Genomic DNA, 21280 nt, shown 5'->3' with positions numbered 1-21280 from the left:
TTCCTTCATCATAGCATCCTTTTCTGGTGTTGTGGATGCAATATTTTCTCTATCTTTCTGAGGATAATAACTCTAGATTCGGAGATATTTATTATTATTGTTTTGTTTTCTCATGCCCCCTGCATTGCTTCTGCTTTCCAGGGTCCCTTTTTCTTTTGGTTTTGCTTGTAGTCTTTCATATGGAAGGTTTTCCTTAAATGTCTGGGGATCTTTGGCCATCAATTCAAAGTTAAGCATGCGGGAAATAGAAACCTGATTGAAAGTTCTATATTTGGGTGAGGGGCTTGTAAACCATTTGGTCTTCTCTGGAACATGATCAAAGGAAAAATCTGTCTTATTCGTTTGAGGACCCCCAAAATGCCAGTATGTGGGGATCATTTATCTTGGACAATTAAGTTTTTCTAAAGAAGAACCTTCAGTCTCCTGTTTGGGGACAAACTTTCTAGGAATAGGAGAGTAAAAGGGTCCTGGAAATCGAACCATTTATTATGCAGAGTTTCAGTTAATCCCTTTGTTCTTAGTTCTGAGTCTTATTTTGATCTCCTGACATACTCAATGTCCCTAAATCTGGGTCCTCTTAGGTTCTATTTTTCCAGACTCTAAATTTAGCTCCACAGGTACGGTTGCTATAAAATCAATGTTTGCTTGTCACGATACAATACTTTATTTTATCTCTTATTGATGGCAAGCCCTTCTATAAATGCTTCAAATGTAGGGTTGCCAGATTTAGCAAATAAAAATACAGGATGACAGTTAAATTTGAATTTCAGATAAACAACACAATATTGGGTACAACCTGTGTATTAGTCAGCTTTGGCTGCCATAACAAAATACCATAGATGGAGTAGCTTAAACAACAGAAATAGTTTTCTCCCAATTCTGGAGGCTAGGAGTCCAAGATGAAGGTTCTGGCTAATTCAGTTTTTAGTGAGAACTCTCTTGCTGGAGTGCAGATGGCTGCCTTCTCACTGTATCTTTACAGGGCAGGGAAAGAAGAGAGAGTGAGCTCTCTGGTGTCTCTTCTTAAAAGGAAACTAATTCCTATCATGTCAGAGCCCCACCTTTAACCTCATTTAACCTTAATCACTTCCCCAAACACAACCACCCTGAGGGTTAGGGCTTCAACAGGTGAGTTTGCAGGAGGGAGAGACACAAACATTCAGGCCATAGCAATTGTATACTAAAAATTATTGTTTGTTTATTTGAAATTTAAATGTAACTGGACATCCTGCATTTTACCTGGCAATCCTACTCACACAGTGGGGCTTTCTTATGCCCTTCGTTGTGCGTTGTGCGGGACTTTGAGGATCATCTTACTCAGTCCTATGACACTATTGCTAGGAAGCGCCGATACCTCCCTGCTCTTACCCCAGGGGGAAGTCATGTCTTGAGAGGATAAGCAACTTGCCCAAAGTCACAAAACTACCACGTGGCCAAGACAGTTGGATGAGGCAAGAGTCAAGCTGCTGAGACAGGAAGCAAATCCAGAGCATCTGACTGCAAAGCAAGGCCAATAACTGCTTTGTCAAAGTTCCTCTCCAGGGAGGGCTAAATCCATTGTCATGCTTGGGATCAGCCTCCTTTAGTTCAAAGACCATAAAGTTCTCTGAAATGAAATTAAGTACAAAAGCCACATGCCCATACGTGAGTAATAATGCAACCTCCTCCTCTCCAAAAATCGTATTCATAAAACAAACCATGAAGTACTGGAAAACAGGAACTCAGGGCAACGCGTTTAAAAATGCGTGGCTCAACTCCAGGGCAACTTGTCAACGTCCTCTGTCTTTTTTTTTCTAGGATATTCACATTTACATTTTTATTTGAATTTTTCTATTTTAACTTTTTAATGAGGTATAATTAACATCAATAAAATGCACAGATCTTAATGTGCAATTCAATAGTTTCTGATAATTGTATATACTTGTAACAGTGGCCTCAAACAAGACGTAGAAGGTTTCCATGATCCCAGAAAGTTCCCTTGTGCCTCTTCCTAATCATTGCCCTTTCCTGCCCCCACTGCAACCACTATTCTGATTTCTATCATCAGAGATGAGCCTGTTCTCAAACTTCAGATAAATAAATTCACAGAGATCATACGCTTTTGCATCTGACTTCTTAATAGAATGTTTTGTTTTGTTTTTGATTGAGGTAAAATTCACAAACATAAAAGTAATCATTTTAAAGTGTCCCATTCAGTGACATTTAGTACATTCACAGTGTTGTGAGATTATCACCTCTATCTAGCTCTCAAACATTTTCATCGCTCCCCGCCCCCCAGTTCTTCCCTACCCCCAGAACCTGGCAACCACAAATCTGCTCTCCATCTAACCTTTACTTTTTATGGTTCATAAGTTCTCAGCTGGCTGGTAAAATTGGACAAGTAGAGAGGAATTATTAAAAAGAGCACCAAGGAAGGAAAGGCAGGGAAACAAAAGCAACGCTGGGTAAATTTAAGCCGGACAATCAAACTGATGCAGGACAGGGCAAATTCTCTAGTTGGGAGCAGCTCAAGCACTGCGCCAAGAGCGAAAGGGCTCTTGACTGAGCGCCGGAAAGAATTCAAACGTACGCCAGAAGTAGAGTTAAAAAGAAAGTTTGTTAGAGAAGGACAGAGAAAAGACCAAGATAGAAAAAGCAAAAAAAGAAAAGCAAAGACAAAAAACAAGACAAGAAGCAAAGACAAGAAAAAGCACCGAGTGTGGGGGAATTCAGATTATATGTCATTCTTAGTTTCTATGAATTACAGTTTAAAGACTTTGTTTACCTATTTTCCTTTGATGATATGGGCATACGGTGAGACAAGATAAGAGTATGTAGTGTGAAAAGGTAACAGGTAGCATGAAAGGCCTGCTGGCAGTTTCCAGCCTCTGATCCATAGGTTCCCCATGGTTTTAGTCATAGGGAAGGAATGATTTTATTTTGTGTAGGCCTTGACTTAAAGACTCTGTTTTCCTGTTTTCCCTTCACATATGGGGAAATGGTTTGTTAGCAATCCCAGCAGAAAAACTTTCCTTTGTTCTACAGGTTTCCTCATGGTCTGGCTGTAGGGCTGATCAGTATATTGCAGTCTCTGAACATAATAGCTTGATTTAACTTTTAGTTCTCTCGCTTCCTCTCTACATTAAAACAACAAAGGACAACATTCCTACCACTACCAAGATAAAGCCTACTCTTCATCTTGAGCAGAAGTCTCTTGCTCCAACCAGTCTTGAAGGCAGCACTGGTGCTTGTGGTGTTTATTTTCTTATCACCAAAGCACAATTCAGTGTCAATGTTGAAAGAGAAAAGCCTCACAGCTGTTCTCTCTACAAAAGGCATTGACATAAAGACCAAAGTAAATGTTAGGATCCTGGAAACAGCAGCAGGTGTTTTAAATACAAGAACAGCAGCCACAGGGAGAACTGTGACAACCTGCTAAGCAGCATCTACCCAGAATTCATTTGAAATGGTCATAATAGGAATGACTGCTGACTTCCAGGTGTGTTCTATCATTGGCCTTTTTGCTAGGTCTTCTTTTGCATTACAGGGGATTTCTGGATAATTTTTGATAGTTTCTAACCGAGTTCTTGCTCACCACCATATCCTTAGCACCTAGTACCTAGTGTGATGCTTGCTACATAGGTGAACAGTAAGAAGTTTTGAATGAATGAATGAACAAATAAACTGTGCTACTGATTGTAAAAGAGCAATCATAAAATCACTTTATTTTAGACTCAGAGGAAAACTAGAGAGAAGGAAAACAAAATAAATGATCTCCCACAAGGGGAAGGAGCAAGATGGTTTCTATGTGTTACCCCATTTAATCCTCACAATTATCTTAAAAGGTATCATGATGCCAACTTTACATATGAGGAAACTGATGGTCACAGAGGTACCCTGCTGTCTCCCAGAACCACAGAGCTCAAGCCTTTTAGTTGGTAATTGAGGAAACTCAGGCCCAAAGCAGTCTGGGGTCTTGACCCAGGTGACAGAGCTAGGCTAGTTAACAGCCTACCTAGAATGTTTCCAGTTCTGTTTCTAGCTGAAGGCACTATGTAATAGTCCTAAAAGCAAAATGACCATTTGTGTCTAAGGCATAGAAAGTGTCAAAAGATAATTTGCTTACTTTGAAAAAAAAAAGGAGCACGCAGCCTCCCGGAGATGTTTTACGCAAATAAGCCATCATCACTTATACTAGGTAGGCCTATATTGCAGAAATCTCAGGGGATAGCCATGGATGAGCAGCAGCAGGCCAGACACTTGGAAGGCCGACAGGTTAGGCACTGGAGCACTAGGGATTTGTCAGTGGGTCTTGGTCAATTCACTTTTAGCCTTTCTGTGCCTCAGATAAGCAACTGATTACAGATATACAGGTGCTCTGCCAAAAAGGGCAAATTCAGTCAATAATAATTACTGAGTACGATTAAGTGGATAGAGGGTCCAAAGGTGCCTAAGACACAGTCTCTGCTTCTTTCTCTGATAGGGTGACCAATCATCCTGGTTTGCTAGGGCTACCCCGATTTAAGCTCTGAAATTCCCTCATCTTGGGAAACTCCTCGGTCTCAGGCACACTGGGAAAGCTGGCCACTTAGGTAACGTCTTAATGGGCAGAAGAAATCACACATGCAATAACAACAAACACTAAGGGTAGCGTGTAATGCTGAGTCTAAAACAGAGACCCCAGTGGACACAGGAAAACAGTGCCATGCCAACTACATCAGAGACTGCAACAAATAAAAAATAATACTGATCTTTCTTTATTTAAAAAGATGATACTTTGTTTATCCTGGATTTTCACATTAGTTTAGATTTTTTTTCAAATATTGCATCAAAATATTATTTATCTTGATTCCTGAATTTTGGAGCACTCCCTTGAATTTTGCACCTAAGGCAAGTTCCTTTCTTGCCTCTGTCTACTGCCAACCCTGCAGGGCAGCCGTAAGTGCTAGCCATGATGCCTCTAATATAGTCTTTGAGATTTGGGACAAATCGCTCAGCTTCTCCATCTGAATATTCTCAGCCATGTGAAGAAGAGGGTAGACTACACAGCTTCCAGGGGCCCTTCCAGGTCCAAGTTCTATGCTTTCATAATTAGGTGTTCGGGAACTGAGATGAGGCCTGGGACAGTCAAGGAAGAGAAAGGAAGGAGGCATGTCTACTTGTCTATTTTCAGAGAAACAGAACCAGTAGGAAATTTCATATATATATACATGTGTGTATATATATGATTTATATGCATGTATATATTAATATATATCTGTGTGCATATATAAATATATAAATATATTTATATAATATATATTATATAAATATATTTATATAATATATATTATATATATTATATAAATATATGTTATATATATAATATATATATTATAATATATATATATATTATATAAAACTTACTTGTGGTGGTGAGACTGGTAAGTTTGAAATTTGTAGGACCGACTGGCAGCTGGAAACTTTGCAGTCCACAGGTGGAATTTCTTCTTTGGAGACACTCAGTTTGCTCTTAAGGCTATTCACTGATTGGATGAGGCCCACTCAGACGATTTCCTCTACTTTAGGTCAACTGATTATAGGTGTTAAGCACATCTATAGCATAACTTCACAGCATCACCTCGATTAGTGCTTAATGGAATAACGGGATTATAGCTCAGCCAAGTTGACTCATAAAACTAACCATCAAAAGAGGAGAAAATTGTTCAGAAAAGTTAGGTAAATTGTCCAAGGTTATTAAGCTGATTGGTGTCAAAGTCATCACTGAAAATGTGCTGTGCATGACCACAAAGTTCACATTCTCCCATGAGTCTTGTTAAGTCTGGACCTCTGGAGAAATTCCTGGAGCATCAAAGCAGATTCCTAATCCTCCGCATGACCCTGTTACTTCTGTGACAGACATTTGTGTCTCTCCTGGACTGTGGGTTCTTTGAGAAAAGGTTTATGTGTAAATATCATTTTATCATCCATAAAACTAATAAAGAGCCCTGCATGTGCCAGGCATTCAGCAAATATCTGCAGAATTAGGGAATTGCTAACAATTCCCAACATGTTGTGTTTCTTATGTACCAGCCCTGAACTAGCTTTAATTGTAAGATGTTAACTCTGTGAGAACGAATAAAGGAAACCTCATTTAAAATGGAGTCCGAAGCCTGAAGGGGGAGCTCTCATGCACTACAGCTCTATGTCAATTTAGACCCCTACAGGAAGAGACTACTTTGCATTCCCAACAGGAAGTGTCTCTATTACCTCACCAGGAGGAAGGAAGATTTTCTCCTTGCCCAGAAATAAGCGCAGCCAATGGGACCCATCACAACTCAGCCAGTGAGGAGCCATCACCACCCTGAATTCTTGCTTTCCTCCAAAGGACTTTCCTTCAGAGCACTCCCTCCCAACTTCTTCCTTTTTTTCTATGAATAAATCACTCCTCTCCTTTATTAGCTGGACTTGCCTATGGTTTTGGCTACAGCATACTTGTCCAGAATTGCAATTTTCTGCTATTCCCAAATAAACCCACTTCGCTGGTAAAATAATGGGCTGTTTTATTTTTAAAGGTCTACAACTCTGACTTCTAATTCTTTTTTTAGTTTCTTAACCTTTTAACCGAATCTCAATTTCTCCACCAAAAAAAAAAAAAGTCAAAGGAAAGAACTCTTGTGGCCATAACAGTACATTCTAGAATTCTGTGGCACATTTTCTGATTTCTTGACAATCCTGTATAGTGGGTCCTGCTATTATTCTTGGATAAATGATAGGAAAATGGAGGCTCTGAAAAGTTAAGAACTTGTCTAGAATCACAGAGTTTGTAAGTGGTGAAGCTCACACTTGAATCCAGGCAACTGGATTCTACCTTCTGCCTACCTAACCATGTACCGCACTGCCCACGCCAAACTGACCCCTACAGCCAGACTGGACCTCAGATGTCAAATTGATTTTCTCTTCTTCCAGTTGAGGAACAAAGAATTCTAAGTGTTAATAATGGCAGCACAGGACCAGTGACCCGGGCTCCCAGCTCCCAGCCCACAGGCACATTCTCTTAGTTGTCTCTCAAAGTGAAGCATCCGGGGACCTTGCATGCACTGCCGTGGCCTCCAGGTGCTATTTACTCATCTAGGTGTGGGTTCTGCCTTGTTCCCAGTCTGTCATTTGCATAGTAAATGTCACACAGGCCCCACTAGTCTATACCCCCAACCAAGGAATGAGAACAGGGACTGAAAGGAACATTCTTTTGCTGGTTTCAGACAGCTTGACTTGAGTTTTCTGTTTCTGTTTAATAAAATGAAAATCACTGAAAGTAGGGGTCGCTTCATATCCTAAAAGCAGTGGGCCACATCTTAAAAGCAGTGGGCCAGGCCTGGTTCTTTTCCATGCCTTGGGCAACTTCCAGGAAACTGAGCAACGTCTGAAGTCGCAGAGATCTAGGTTTGAATCCCAGGTCCACAACTGACTAGTTATGTAACCTTGGGCTTACCCTCTCAGAGCCTCATCTTTCTCCTCTGAGAAATGGAGCCAATTGAGGGAATAAAAGAGAGAATGGGTACCAAGTACTTTGCACTGTACCTAGTACATATCCCATACTCGTTACCTATTGTTCCTAATTTGACTTATTTTATCTGTCCTCATATTCGTTTCTTTGAAAATAAAGAGAACTTTAGAGTAAGAAGAAAAACAAAGCTTAATGTTCCTTGTAAAACTGATTTCCTATTACCTGGCCTCTTCCTGGAAAGGGTTCCAAGAAGTTTTAGAAATAGAAAGTGAACAAACAAGTGAGATTTTAATCAATCAAAACACTTGTAGATTCCAACTTTCTGAGGGAAGCCACTGCCTACATCTCAACTCAAGACTCAATCAGTGACTTTACCTCCCTGGTCAATTTCCAACAAGTGGTTCTTGTTCTTGAACCAGGATATGCAAACAAGGACACTTACTGGTAGAGAGGTGTCAGAGACTCTGGTTTCATCAGCTGCCTACTCTCCCAGGAGAGCTGGTGGGACCTGTCAAGCCAGCAGTTAAAGCCAAAAGACAAGCCAAACATTTCAAGGTCCATGGGGCCTCTCCCTTTTGAGTTTTTAATTTAAGCGGAATACATTTAAGAGATGCCAAAGAGGAAACTGTGTTAATTTATAGTTGCCAAACCAAGTGGGATGTAGAGGAAAAAAATACATGAAATAGAAAAAGTCAGCTACCTCATTGTACAAAGTGAAGAACAGGGACAGGTGCAGAGAGTACAGCCTCAGGTCTCAGGAGCCCTGGATTCCTATCCTAGCTCCTGACCCCAAGAGATAACCTCTCCCTGGAATTCCACGGGAGAGTGACGATACTGCCCAAGCTCAGACACACAGAAGTCCTTCTGGTTGCTTTAGGAAGAGAGGCAGAGAAGGGAGAGGGAGAAGTGACTATGCAGAATTTAAAGCCAGACAGGGGTAGTGGGTTGGGGGGTGGCGGGTATATTCTTTCTCTCCCACTCTCTCTCTCTGTCTCTCTGTCTTTCTCTCTCTCATATTCCTGCCTCCATTTTTTAAAGAAAAGGTGTTGGTTAAAAGAGAAATATTAAGGAAATCTTGAAGGGGGCTGAGGATGAGGGTAGGAAAGAGAAAAGGGACGTCCCAGAGATTTAAAATAAGTATGCAGAAGTCCAGAAGGGTCTTCTTGTCCACTCGTCTTGGGAATAGTAGCAGGTGTTGAAGGTTGAATATATATTTTGTTTTAGTTTCAGGTCTTCTTTTTAGCACCAGATGAACTGTTATTGCTTTCTTAAGATTCTATTTCAGAGCAAGTGGCATCTCACTTCTCTAGCAGGGAGCAGGGGCGGGTGGGGGTGGGAGAAGAAAAGCTAAACCCTGTGCAAACTCCTACTTATCCTTCAAGATCCACATAAATATCACCTCCTTTATGAAGCCTTCCCTGATGGCCCTGAGGAATTAGACCCTCACCGCTCCAATTACCAACACTGAGGGCTGGTTACAGTTATACTACACAGAACTATTTACCTATCTCTGTCCTCTTCTAGATTCTGCTCCCCTGAGAGCAACATAAAGGTAGCACAAGATGAATGAATGACCCCAAATCAAAAATTTCTGGCCATGGTTTTGATCATGATGCTGGAAATATCAATTTATTGTACACGGACACCCAGCCTCTGGACACCAAGTTTAAAAAGTCATTGAATGCAAATGATTGAGCATAGGTGAAGGGTGAAAATTTTCAGGAGAACCTCAAGTTGGTACAAAGGCAAATTGTTCTCCCTCTCCTGCTACCCACCGCAAGTTATGCTAGTACCTGGGGAATGTGGGACACTTCTTTGATCAAGATTATGGGAGTCTCTTTAGAAAACTTCATTTTCAATTTTTCCCCATAAATTTTTTAAGTATAACTTAGAAGCAGATAATCCACTTCCTGCAAGCCTGAACAAATCTGACTTTTCAAGACACTAATGAAACACTTCAGTCGAGAATGTTTATTCTCATCTAAAGCTGCACCCAGGGCAGCTGTCTTCTTGGCTCTTTTAATTGTTCCAGAAGATAAGAAAAAGTCAGACTCACAGACCCTTTTGAGTTGTAAAGTGACCTGGTCACCTGGAAGGTGAATCTACAGGCCCCCCATTTCCCCAGAATGTATCTCTGGGATATCAGAGAATCTGCATTCATTCCTTCAGCTGCTGTGCCTGTGTCTGTACAGAGCTGTCCCCTAGATGGATGTTGGAGACTGAGTGTGTGCTCTGGTCACCTGCCAAGGGAACATCCTCCTTTAGATATCAAAGCAGAGCTTCCTAGAGTGAAGTCAGACTGGCTTAGCCTGGGATGGGCTGCCTTTGCTCTGGTGCCTGGAACTAAATGAAATAAGCTCCTTCCTATGTGCCAGGCTCTCTGCTAGGTCGCTTTAATACACATTCCTGCCTCTTCTGGTAAAATCAGACAACAGCAACAAAGGAAGCTCTTAAAGAGGTTCATTGGTTTATTCCAGGTCATCCAACAGAGCCAAATGCTAACTCCAATCAAGCTCAAGTTCTGTGGTCAGTCCACTACCTCTTCTAGTAATAATAAAAAACTACTATAATAATGATGATGATGATGATGATGATGATGATGATGATGATGATGATACAACCCTCTACTAGTAATAATAACACTATTATTAGTTGAGAAATGTTTGTTCTCATCCAAAGCTGCACCCAAGGCAGCTATTGCCTTGACTCTCTTATCTGTTCCAGCCTCCCTAAGTGGCTGCAGATCACTGCAGGTACAGACAAGTATTTCTGGATATACATTTTGGGTCCCAAGGACAGTAAAAAATTCTATAATTCTGAAGCTATATGCTGGAAAATACAACTTATTTTCAAACGGAAAATAGTTGTGTTTTGTACCAAAAAAACAGGGATCCATTTTAAAATTTAAGATTCCCATCTTCTTTCCCAAACCCCACAGTTTCACCCACCTGTTCTATGTAGAGCAGCTCCCACAAGCCACCAACCCCCAGTTATGGCGTAATCCAAACTCTGCTCCTAGACTCTCACAGTTGGTCATGGGTCTGTGTGCCCAGCAAATGTTTGCAGCCTTCTGCTGGGAATGTTATCCCAGGTCACAGTAACAGGTCTGATCATTGGCAGCCTATGGCCAGGTCTGGCGCATCCAGAGGTCAAGTGGGCATTTTGTTCTCAGGCTGGAGGAGGGAGCAATTGGGGAAAACATACCTGGTGTCTATTGCTATAACATTGTTCCTGCTTCATGGACCACATCCCTGCTCGTGATTGATGATCAAATTTTATATTTAATTAGACATATTTTAAAGACTTAGATGCTCTATTGTTCCACTTAGCGTTCTGATTATAACTTCTTGGTTATAAAATGTGGAAAGATGGAAGAAAGGATGCCATTAATGGTAGACTAGGAAGGGCTAGGAAATATCCATTAGGTGGAGTTAGGGTGGACTGCCTTTGGTGACAGCAATGTATTAACTTGTATTATGTACAATACATTAACTTGTATTATGTGCTTTTTCTGTGTTTTCAATGTATTAACTTGTATTATATACAATACATTAACTTGTATTATGTGCTTTTTCTGTGTCACACAATGTGTTAAGTACATAATCTTGTTTTATACTTGTTTCTCATTTCACTGACAAGGAAACTGAGGCTCAGAGAGGTTAAGTTACTTGTCCGCAATTACATAACTAGTATGCGTTAGAGCTGAAAATCTACCCGAGGTCCATCGTCTATTTCACGAGCCAAGGCTCCTAGTCCCCAGGTTGTAATGACCAGTCTTTTTTTTATTTCCCCTCTTTAATTCCCCACCCCCTCCACTCCCCCCCATGTGTCCCATTCCCACCCCTCCCACCCCTGACCTGACCTAAGGATGTTGCTGTCTCCCTTTTTTTTATTATTCTTAAAGAACTGGATCGCTGAAGGTGGGGCGTCTCCTTCCACGTGCTCACGGCCCAGACCAGGGGCCTGGCACACCCAGGGTATTCACTGGGGCCGTGAACCCAGGACCTTCTGCTTGTCATGCTAACATGCTAACCACTAAAGCAGACATGCTAACCACTACACTATGGAGCCACCCTTATAATGACCAGTCTTACAGGGTCTGGAAGTGAAAGATGGATGACCTCTATCCCAGTGTTTTGGGAAGCAGGTATAATTCAATTTCCTCTTCTGCTTCCAAAGCTTTTCTCTTCTCATATCCTCTATATTCACCAAACCAGAGTTGGCTCTATATTTTACCCAACTGGCTCCTGAAACTACGTAAATCCTGACAAAATTGTGAGAGAACAGAAAAGGCACAACTTACTGTCTTTCCCCATGTGATTATGAGATGTACAAAGTAGAAATAAAAGAGGAATTTTTTCATTCTCAGGAAATCCAGTCTCCTATGAATCAGGTCATGCAGAAACTCACAGCATCTCCTAAAGGCGAGGCCACCTTGCCAAAGGGGGAGGGATTCAGTTGCTATTCTTTTGGAGTCCAATCTTCAGGGTATGTATGTGTCTGGGAAGGTTGAACTTGAATAAATTCAGCTCTTCAAATAAATATCACTTACTGACACTAGTCATGAAACATTTTGCAACAACAAAGGTATCACACAGAAGCAAAACCAAGGCAGGATCCTGGAATGGATGACAGACATTAAGGGAAACATCGGTGAAATCCAAATAAAGTCTAGAGTTTTGCAAATTGTAACGTTTCAGTGTTGATTTTTTAGTTTTGACAAATGTACCATTGGTAATGTAAGTGAATAACATTAAGAGAACTGAAACTGGGTGGGAGTTTGTATGGGAATTCTCTTTACCGGCTTTGCAACTTTTCTGTAAATCTAAAATTACATCAAAATAAAAAGTTTATTGAAAAATTTTCAAAACCAGTGAATGATATTTATTCTCCTAGTACAAATGAAAGGGACCTGCAGTGCTTAAACCTCTTTCAAGTAAGATAATACTTCTCTTGCAGCCTTTGAATGTGGGTGTCAAAGAAGGTCCCGACAATGGAGAGATTGTGTTTTCTTTCAAGAGGCAAAACCAAATGCAGAGCCATTTACTGCTCTGGGTCAATGCCAAGTGAAAAAGAGAGACGCGCGATATCTACACTTTTCAAACAAATCTTTTCCTTTTGTTGTTGTGCCCTTTTAGGTTCTGTTTAATTTACTGGGCAAATGAACTACAGCGTTTTGCAAAAGCCAAAGGAGTATTGAATTTCTTAGAACCTTAATACACACAAATTAACTTCAGGAAGTGTTGCAGCTCCTCTCCAGAAAGGGGTGGGCAGCTGCAGCATTGAAGAAAACATTCGTCAACATGAACAGGAGGATTTCCTGCTCAGTGTCACAACATTACTTAGATGGCTCATAACCGTCCTCCTTTAGAAAACACATTCATAAAATTAAACGCACCAGGATCATGAGTCCTAACAAACCAAACAACTTTATCCATTTCTAGAGGGTAATGAAGCCCTGTGCATCCAGACTGGTTTCTTAGTTGTGACAAATGTACCATGGTCATATAAAATGACAGCATTGGGGGAAATTGAAACTAGGTGAGCGGTGTACATAGCACTTTCTGAAAGATTAAGATGCAACTTTGATTCTATTAAGGAAACAAAAACATTATTGAGAACTCTGCTCTTCCCTCTTTCCCATATCATTGGGTTTTTATTTTCCTTGTGAGAATATAAAAAGTTGTCTTAAAATGTTTGCTTTTCCATTTTAATTGGTGTTTAGAAAATGTGCAATATAGTCCTTTCTTGCTGGAATCTGCTCTTGACTATAGCATGGGAGTTTATAAAATATGACATCCATAAAAAGGGTGAGACACATGAATCTTTAACAGTGAATGTCAAAATCATACCATGAAGGAGCTGAATTCTATTTCCATTCTTCTCCTGAACAGTTTAAAAATCTATTTAGTCAATAATCAGGGGATACAAAGATGTGTCAGATGTAGCCCCTGCCTTCAAGGAGCTTTAGGCCTAATATAGAGATCCAGGCAGGTAAACTTGTACTGCCACATGTCACAGGTGTTTTATTGGAAGTCTGTGGAGGACTGCATGGGAACAAAACAGGTGCAGAGAGCAGGATGATATTCAACATGAGTTTAGAGCAGTGGTTCTCTACCGGGGGAGATATTGGCTCCCAGGGAACATTTGGGAGTATGGAGATAATTTTGGTTGTCAAAACTGAGGATGGTGGTGGGGTGCTATTGGCATCCAGTGGGTAGAAACCTGGGATGCTACCAAAATCCTACAGTGCACAGGAAAGCCACCCACAACAAAGAATTGTCTAGCCCCAAATGTCAATAAAGCTGAAGTTGAGAAACTGTGGTTTAAACAGGGAGATAAACAGGGGTTTGCCATTCAAACTCAGGGGAAAAGGACATTTCAGGAAAATAATAGGACTGGAGTGTAGGTCTGACAGATAAGCTGAAAAAGTAATCTATAGCCTTAAACTGATTATTTCTCAATTTTCCTGGCCACAAAACAGTGATGATATAATGCTAAATGACTCATCTCTCTTCCTCATTTCAGAAGGAAGTGCCACTGATGAAAATAATGTCCCCGGCTTACCTACTTCATTGCCTTATTCAATTATACTTGTTCCTCAGCAGTGCCAGTAGCCCATTCACAAGAAATACAAGGCAGTGTTTGAGAAATCTAATTTATGGCAATGTGGGAGGTAAAGTGCCTGTAAAAGTGAGAATCGTATGACATGTGGTAAGAACTCAACCACTATGGTATCTATATTTCTCATGTAACTTGGGATCTGGAAGAAGGCAGTATAAAGCTAGGTTGGAGCTAGATGGTCACTCCATATGGTGTCATCAGGAATCCAGACTTGTCTTTCCCCTCTGACATCCTTAGCATATGGCTTACTTCCTCATGCTTGCAAGATGGCTGCTGAACCCTTCTCAATGTTTGACCTTTCATCAGCATTCCGGGCAAGTGAGAGTGGATAACAGGCAAAAGGTGAAAGGCTTCCTAGTTGAGCCTTCTCCATTTAATAAACTTTACTGGACTCCTCTCTGCCTAGAACTTCCACTTACATTGGCCTGAACTGTATTACACAGCTATCCACAACTCTAACGAAATTTGAAAGCTTCCAGCAGGGAACCCTGTAACTAAATTGTGTTTGGGTTGTTTTTAATAAGGAAGAGAAGTAGAATAGATATTGTGTAGGTAATTAGAAATATTGCTTTAGTGCCTTAAAATGAGCACACTCTAGGCTTTTCTTATGATTCCAAGATAGACTAATCTAATGTTGAATTCTGCTTTCAAAAAAATGGTATTATGCAGCAATCTTCCATGGTAATTTAAAAGATGTTCAGTCTTTTAAAGCATATTGCAGACAACCTAACAGTTCAATAATCACTTAAAAATATTTATTGAATGTCCAATATGTACTCGCACTATATACTAAACACAGAAGACCAAAGTGTAACAGATGGCTTCTGTTTCTAAAGAGCTTGTTAAAATCTGCTTGGAAAAAACATACAATATAAACAAATAAAAAGTTGGGTAACAATAAAAAAGAGTTAAATAACAATCAGCAACAGCAATATACGAAAGCAGTCAATTGCTCCTGTGAATGTCAAATGATAAAACCACTTTGGAAATCTGGCAGTTTCTTAAAAACTTAAACATACACCTACCACATGATCTCTCAGTTTCACTCCTCTGGTATTTACCCAGAGGAAATGAAAATGTAAGGATTTCTGTCATATAAAGATTTGTATACAAATGCTCACAGTAGCTTTTTCACAAAAGCCTAAACTTGGAAAAAATTCCATTTCTTAACCTAAAATAACAATAGTCAATCTCACTCTTCAAGAGTAAAATGGGTTCAAATTTTGTGAATGTTTCTCTTTAAAAAAAAAAAAATGTAATTTTAGTTAGGAAGAAACTCTATTAAATTAAGTTTGTCAAATCTTCTTTGTCTGCTCCATCTGTTAATTCTGAAAAGGTATATTTGTCTCCCATTGTGATTGTGGATCTGTCATGTTCATTATTTATTTTGTTTTTGTTTTATACATTTCAAAAATATGTTACTATGTTTATATTGATTTATGTCTAGTGACTGGTACCTTTATTCAACAGGAAACACCCTTCTTTGTCTTTGTTAATGCCTTTGCTTTAAATTCCATTTTGTCTGAAATTAGTGTTACTATATATGCTTTCTTTTTGTAAACAATTGCTTGGTAAGCCATTTTCCATTCTTATGTTGTTTTGTTTTATGTGTATCTCCTGTAAACTGCATATAGCTGGATTTTGGACTTTCCACTCAACCATAACCTCTTTTACAAAGAGAATATAGTCCATTCACATTTAATTTTGATTATTTATATATTTGGACTTATTCCTACCATGTTATTTCATGTTTTCTACTTACTATGCTTTTCATGTTTCCCCCTTTTCTTCTATTTTCTGGAATGACTGTTTTCGGTCCTCTATCTCTCTCACTCTTAACTTTCATTCTCACTCTTGTCTTCTCTTTCTCTCTCCTAATGGTCCGATTTTATTCTATTGTAATGGTCTTAAAACTTTTTTGTTTTATCACATATTTTTAAATATGAGCTGAGGATCTGGTGAAGAATGGCTGGCTGGGATGGGGGCTGGCATACTCTGGGGCTGAGGATTCAACCAGTCACTGATAATAAAATGGTTACATACATTTGCTTACCTGAGAATTGAGCAAATAAGTAAGCATACTGAGGTTAATAAGTGCCTGTGTTTTTTTTTTGTTTTTTTTGTTTTTTTTTTTGGTCAGAGAATAGAGTTAAAATTATAAAGAGAGGTTAAAATGAAACTTTTGGTGCTAGATTAGAGTTGGAGTTATTGATGTGCATTCATGAGTTTTTAATACATATAGATTGATATAAAAATAGAAATAGATGTACAGACTCTTATTTCTATATCTTTCTATATATGTGGATATGTATACACATAAATATATTTTCTAGTTCGACCCACTGAGATAACTTAAAAGCAATGGTACCCCAGTAGCAACGAGCACACCAAGTGCCCAGATCTTTGTCACTATGTATCATTCTCGACTAAAAGGAGTCAGAACTCCTTGGAGGAATGGCCAATTCCAGGGCTGAGCCCGGAAAAGAATAAATAAATCTGAAATATCTTGTTGTACCAGAAAACAAGAAAGTGCTCAAAAAACAATTGAGACATATCAGAAAGGACAAATGTCAAAAAAAGCCCCCAAACATATTACAACATGGATAACCTTGAATACTTTGTGCTAAGTAAAATAAGTCAGACATAAAAGAACAGATATTGTGTGATTCCACTTATATGATGTACCTAGAATAAGTAAATTCATAGAGACAGAAAGTAAGATAGAGGAAACTAGGGGCTGGGGAACAGGGAGAATGGAGAATTATCATTTAATGGATATAGAGTTTTTGTTTGGGATGATAAAAAGTTCCAGAAATGGATAGTGGTGATGGTTATACAACAATGTGAATGTACTTAATGACCTGAATTCACACCTAAAATGGTAATGATGGTAAGTTTTGAGTTATGTATATTTTACCACAATAAAAAAGGAAGGAAATCTCATTGGCCAAGTCTAAGACATTTTGAGAATCAAAATAAATAATGTAATAATAAATTTTTAACCACTAAGTAAAATAGGACTCCATCAGTTAATGCTGATGTGAAAATAAATAAATAAATAAATAAATAAATAAATAAATAAATAAATAAGAAAGAAAGAAGGGAAAGTTCTAACACATCATAGAATTTCAAATAATAAATACAAAAGGAATCATGGAATTGGGAAATTATTATAGTAATAATTAACTTAAGCAAGAATCATCAATGAATCCTAAAACTGGTGGGTGAAATTCTAATGAGAAACAGGATAGTTAGATGTCTCAAAATATCTTTCTACGAAATACTTATTATTAATAAGTATAATACTTAACTTCACAGTGAAAAAACTTGGCAGACACCATCTTAACCAATTGGTAAAAGTTAACATCACTAGTTATGGGATAAATAGACATCATGTGCCTTCTGATATCCGTGGTATTCCTGCCCAAAATGCATAAATCATGAAGTAGTATCAGACAGACCCAAACTGAAGGACATTCTACAAAGTAATCTGTAAATTCCCCAAAAAAACTGTGAAGGGCAGAAGAAATAAGACTGAGGAACTGATTCCAATTGAAGGACATTAAAAAGACATGATAGTCACCATATGCAATGCTCGATCTTGGACTGGATTCTGGACTATAAACTACATTATTAGAACAATTAGAGAAATTTGAAGTTTGGGGATTAGACAGAGATATTGTATGTATACACATGTTAATTTACCGATTTTGATGGTTGTACTACAGTTATGAGGAGAATATGCCTTTCCTAATATTTTAGGAAATATATGCTTAAATATTTTAAGAGTTATGGGGCATCATGTTTGCAACTTATTCATAAATGGCTTAGAAAAAAATTGTAAAAGTCTGGGATGTATGTATATACACACACACATACACACACACATACAGAGAGAGGAATACTGATAAAGCAACCAGTAAAAAGCTAGTGAGGCGTCTGCATAAGGAGTCTGGGTGAAGAGTATGCATCTTCTTGCATCTTTTCTGTAAGTATGAAATTATAACAAAATCAAAAGTTAAAAAAATTACCAAATCATTTTTAAGAAACTGTAATTTCTTTTTTTCTATTAAGCTATATTTTTATTCTACTTTCTCTACAGACTTTATCTCAATATAATATAGTTTTATACTTAAAAGTCTGTTATTAGTTATCTAATAGGCTACCCTGCAAAAAAAAAAGTATATACATTTAAGTATTTAACAACTTTCTTCTTACCGTAAAAATAATTCTTCATGGCCCTATAATTAAATTAAAATCAGTACACATTAAATATAATTATCAAAAACAACATATATTCCAAATTTTGATAAATAATTATTAAACAGAAAGTAAAATTATATTGGAAATGTATCTTTGGATTCATGTATTTATCGTACTTATTGCTAGAATGAGACAGGATTTGGCATCAATTCTATTCTTTTTTTCTCATTAAAAAGCACATAAGTGTCCAAAACCATTGTTCATACAACTAAGTGGATGAGGATGGAAGACATTTTATTTTAACAATGTCCTCCAATTGCTTGAATATCTTTTGCGTTAGAAGCCAAGTCACGTAGTGATCCATCATCAAAAATTATTGTATTAAACTCTCAGCTGACAACTCAGTTTTGCCTTCTATCAGTTTTACTGAAAACAAAAAACTAGAATTGATAGAGTAGGAAAGGGATTTGTTACTCAGTGATGAGGATCATTTCCTCAATACCATGACCAATAGCTAGACTGACCTATTTGTTTGGAGCCCCAAAGGTTTTTCTACCTCAGGGCAATGCACCTTGGGAAGATTAAGCAAGAGTAAAAAGGTCTTCCTTCTGCAGAGTACAAGAATGGTAACTGTGAAGAAGAGATGTAGGAAAAAGAATCTGCTTCAGAGGCATTGTTCTCAGGCGTATGGATCTTGGAAGAGATTTTATCCATGTACCCACATGTGGCTTGTAAAGTCTTTGTGTATCCTGAGGGGTACGTGCATCTTAATTCTAAAGTCACTATTAATACTCCTATTTATTCTAATAGTGTCTAGGATTAATCATTATGCATATCTTTTCCTGAACAAGGCAGGAATCTTAGCACACTTTATTTCCCTTCTTTCTCTATCTTTACCTGTGCCATCTCCCACATCGAAACTATCTAGTCTACGGCCATGCCACCCTGAACACGCCTGATCTCGTCTGATCTTGGAAGCTAAGCAGGGTCAGGTCTGGTTGTACTTGGATGGGAAACCACCTAGGAATACAAGGTGCCGTAGGCTTTAAAAAAAAGAAAAAAAGAAAGAAATCATCTAGACCAATAGAAATATAATGCAAGCCACTTGTGCAATTTAAAATTTTCTGGTAGCCAATTTAAAAAAACAGGTAAAATTAATTTGAAAAAACAGCTTAACTCAAAATATCAAACCTATTATCATTTCAAATATAATCTGTATAAAAAATGATCAATAAGATACTTTATTTTTTTTTTCACACTAAGTCTTCAAATCCAGTGTGTATTTCATGCTTGCAGTACATTTTAATTCAGATTAGCCACATTTCAAGTGCTCAAAGCCACACATGGTTAGTGGCTACCATATTAGACAGAGCAGTTCTTGAATTTTAGTTTCAGATTGTTACTTGGTTTTGTTTTATATTTTTACATTAACTTTTTTTAAACTTAGTGATCTACTTGTTTCTTATCACTTTCTTGCATTTCACAAAGACTAAGAACTTTGTGTTTTATATATTTTATAGCTCTTATCACAAGTGCCTAGTAAATGTTTTAAAATAGTAATAACATCTGATGCAAGAATGATCAGATTAATCTTACAGAGAGGATATGAAACTTCAAAAGTTTGGACTTGAGTGTTCGAGACTTCACGGATAGCAATCTGTAATAGGTCAAATTACTGTTTCAGCATGATTTTAAATTTATCAAAAAGGTAAAGGTCTTGAAAACAAAACTAGGAGAGTCTATTTCAACATTTCATTTCTACCCCATTAACCAAGACCAAAATGCAATTTACCCACTTTTTTTCTGTTTCAGCATCTTGTGCCTTTTTCACATGGTTATTCATTGACACCTTAATAGGGGCCTCATGTCTTTTGTGTGCCTAAATGATTTAAATTTCTATTAGTTTCACTAGGATTTTTTCACAGTGCCAGACATTCTCTTGGTGTTTACAAATGTTAACTTAATAAATAAAAGGTTGCATGAAAGTTACACAACTTTTCTCAGAACCTCTTACAACTTTCCAAGGTTCTTTAACATTAAGATGTGGTTCTTAACCAGAAGTTACTCCAAAAACTTCTCCCGAAAGGTCTCAGAGCCCGGGAATGAATCTCCCATTCCTAGAGGTACTATTGGACCCGGATAGCCAAAACTGATTGAGCTGAAAAGGAGGCAGGCTTCTTTGTCCTGCAGGGTCTCTGATCACCCACACTTCTTTTCCAATCCACAGAAGCAGCGTGTGCTCAGGGTGCCCTGAGTTAGGCCAGTTCACTTTAAATAAATTGTCACTGGTTTACTTAGCTAATTTAGAGGAAGAAAATACACGTTAGGAGACTCATGGCATAGCCCTAGGAATAACAGAAGCCGTGCCCCATTTAAAAGGCCTGTATATCGCCTTCCTTTTTCTGCCATCTTGGAGCCTGTGGAGGCTAGCTGAGAACAAGACTTCTAAAACAACAAATATGTCTGGAAGGCTATGGTCCAAGGCCATTTTTGCTGGCTATAAGTGGGGTCTCGGAAACCAGAGGGAACACACTGCTCTTCTTAAAATTGAAGGTGTTTATGTTTGAGATGAGACTGTTTTATCTAGGCAAGAGATGTGCTTATGTGCACAAGGCAAACAACAACACGGTGACTCATGGTGGCAAACTGAACAAAACCAGGGTAATCTGGGGAAAGGTAACTCACTCATGCTCATGGAAACAGTGGCATGGTTTGTGCCAAATTCTAAAGCAACCGTCCTGCTCAGGCCATTGGACACAGAATCCATGTAATGCTGTACCCCTCACGGATTTAAAATTAGTAAATAAAGTGGATTTGTTCTCTTGAAAAATATAAATAAAAAATAAATAAAAATAAAAATAAAAGGCCTGTATATCCAGAGACTGAATTGCTTTAGTTTCTTCTTCCCATCCTGTTTCCTCCCCACCAAAATACAGTTGAAGAGCTAATCTGACTTATTAACACAGAAGAATTAGCTAGAACCATTCT

At 38.4% G+C, this 21280-nt stretch overlaps 2 pseudogenes; both read left to right on the top strand.

The window, feature by feature from the left end:
- Positions 1–19219: 19219 nt before the first annotated feature.
- LOC120602060 (uncharacterized) lies at positions 19220–19337 on the top strand (annotated as a pseudogene).
- Positions 19338–20702: 1365 nt separating this feature from the next.
- LOC120601996 (60S ribosomal protein L35a-like) lies at positions 20703–21086 on the top strand (annotated as a pseudogene).
- Positions 21087–21280: the final 194 nt, after the last annotated feature.

Source organism: Pteropus medius, unplaced genomic scaffold (assembly GCF_902729225.1).
Source record: "Pteropus medius unplaced genomic scaffold, Ma_sr-lr_union100, whole genome shotgun sequence".
In the NCBI taxonomy this organism is placed as follows: Eukaryota; Metazoa; Chordata; class Mammalia; order Chiroptera; family Pteropodidae; genus Pteropus; species Pteropus medius.
This window is presented reverse-complemented; position numbering and strand designations above follow the sequence as displayed.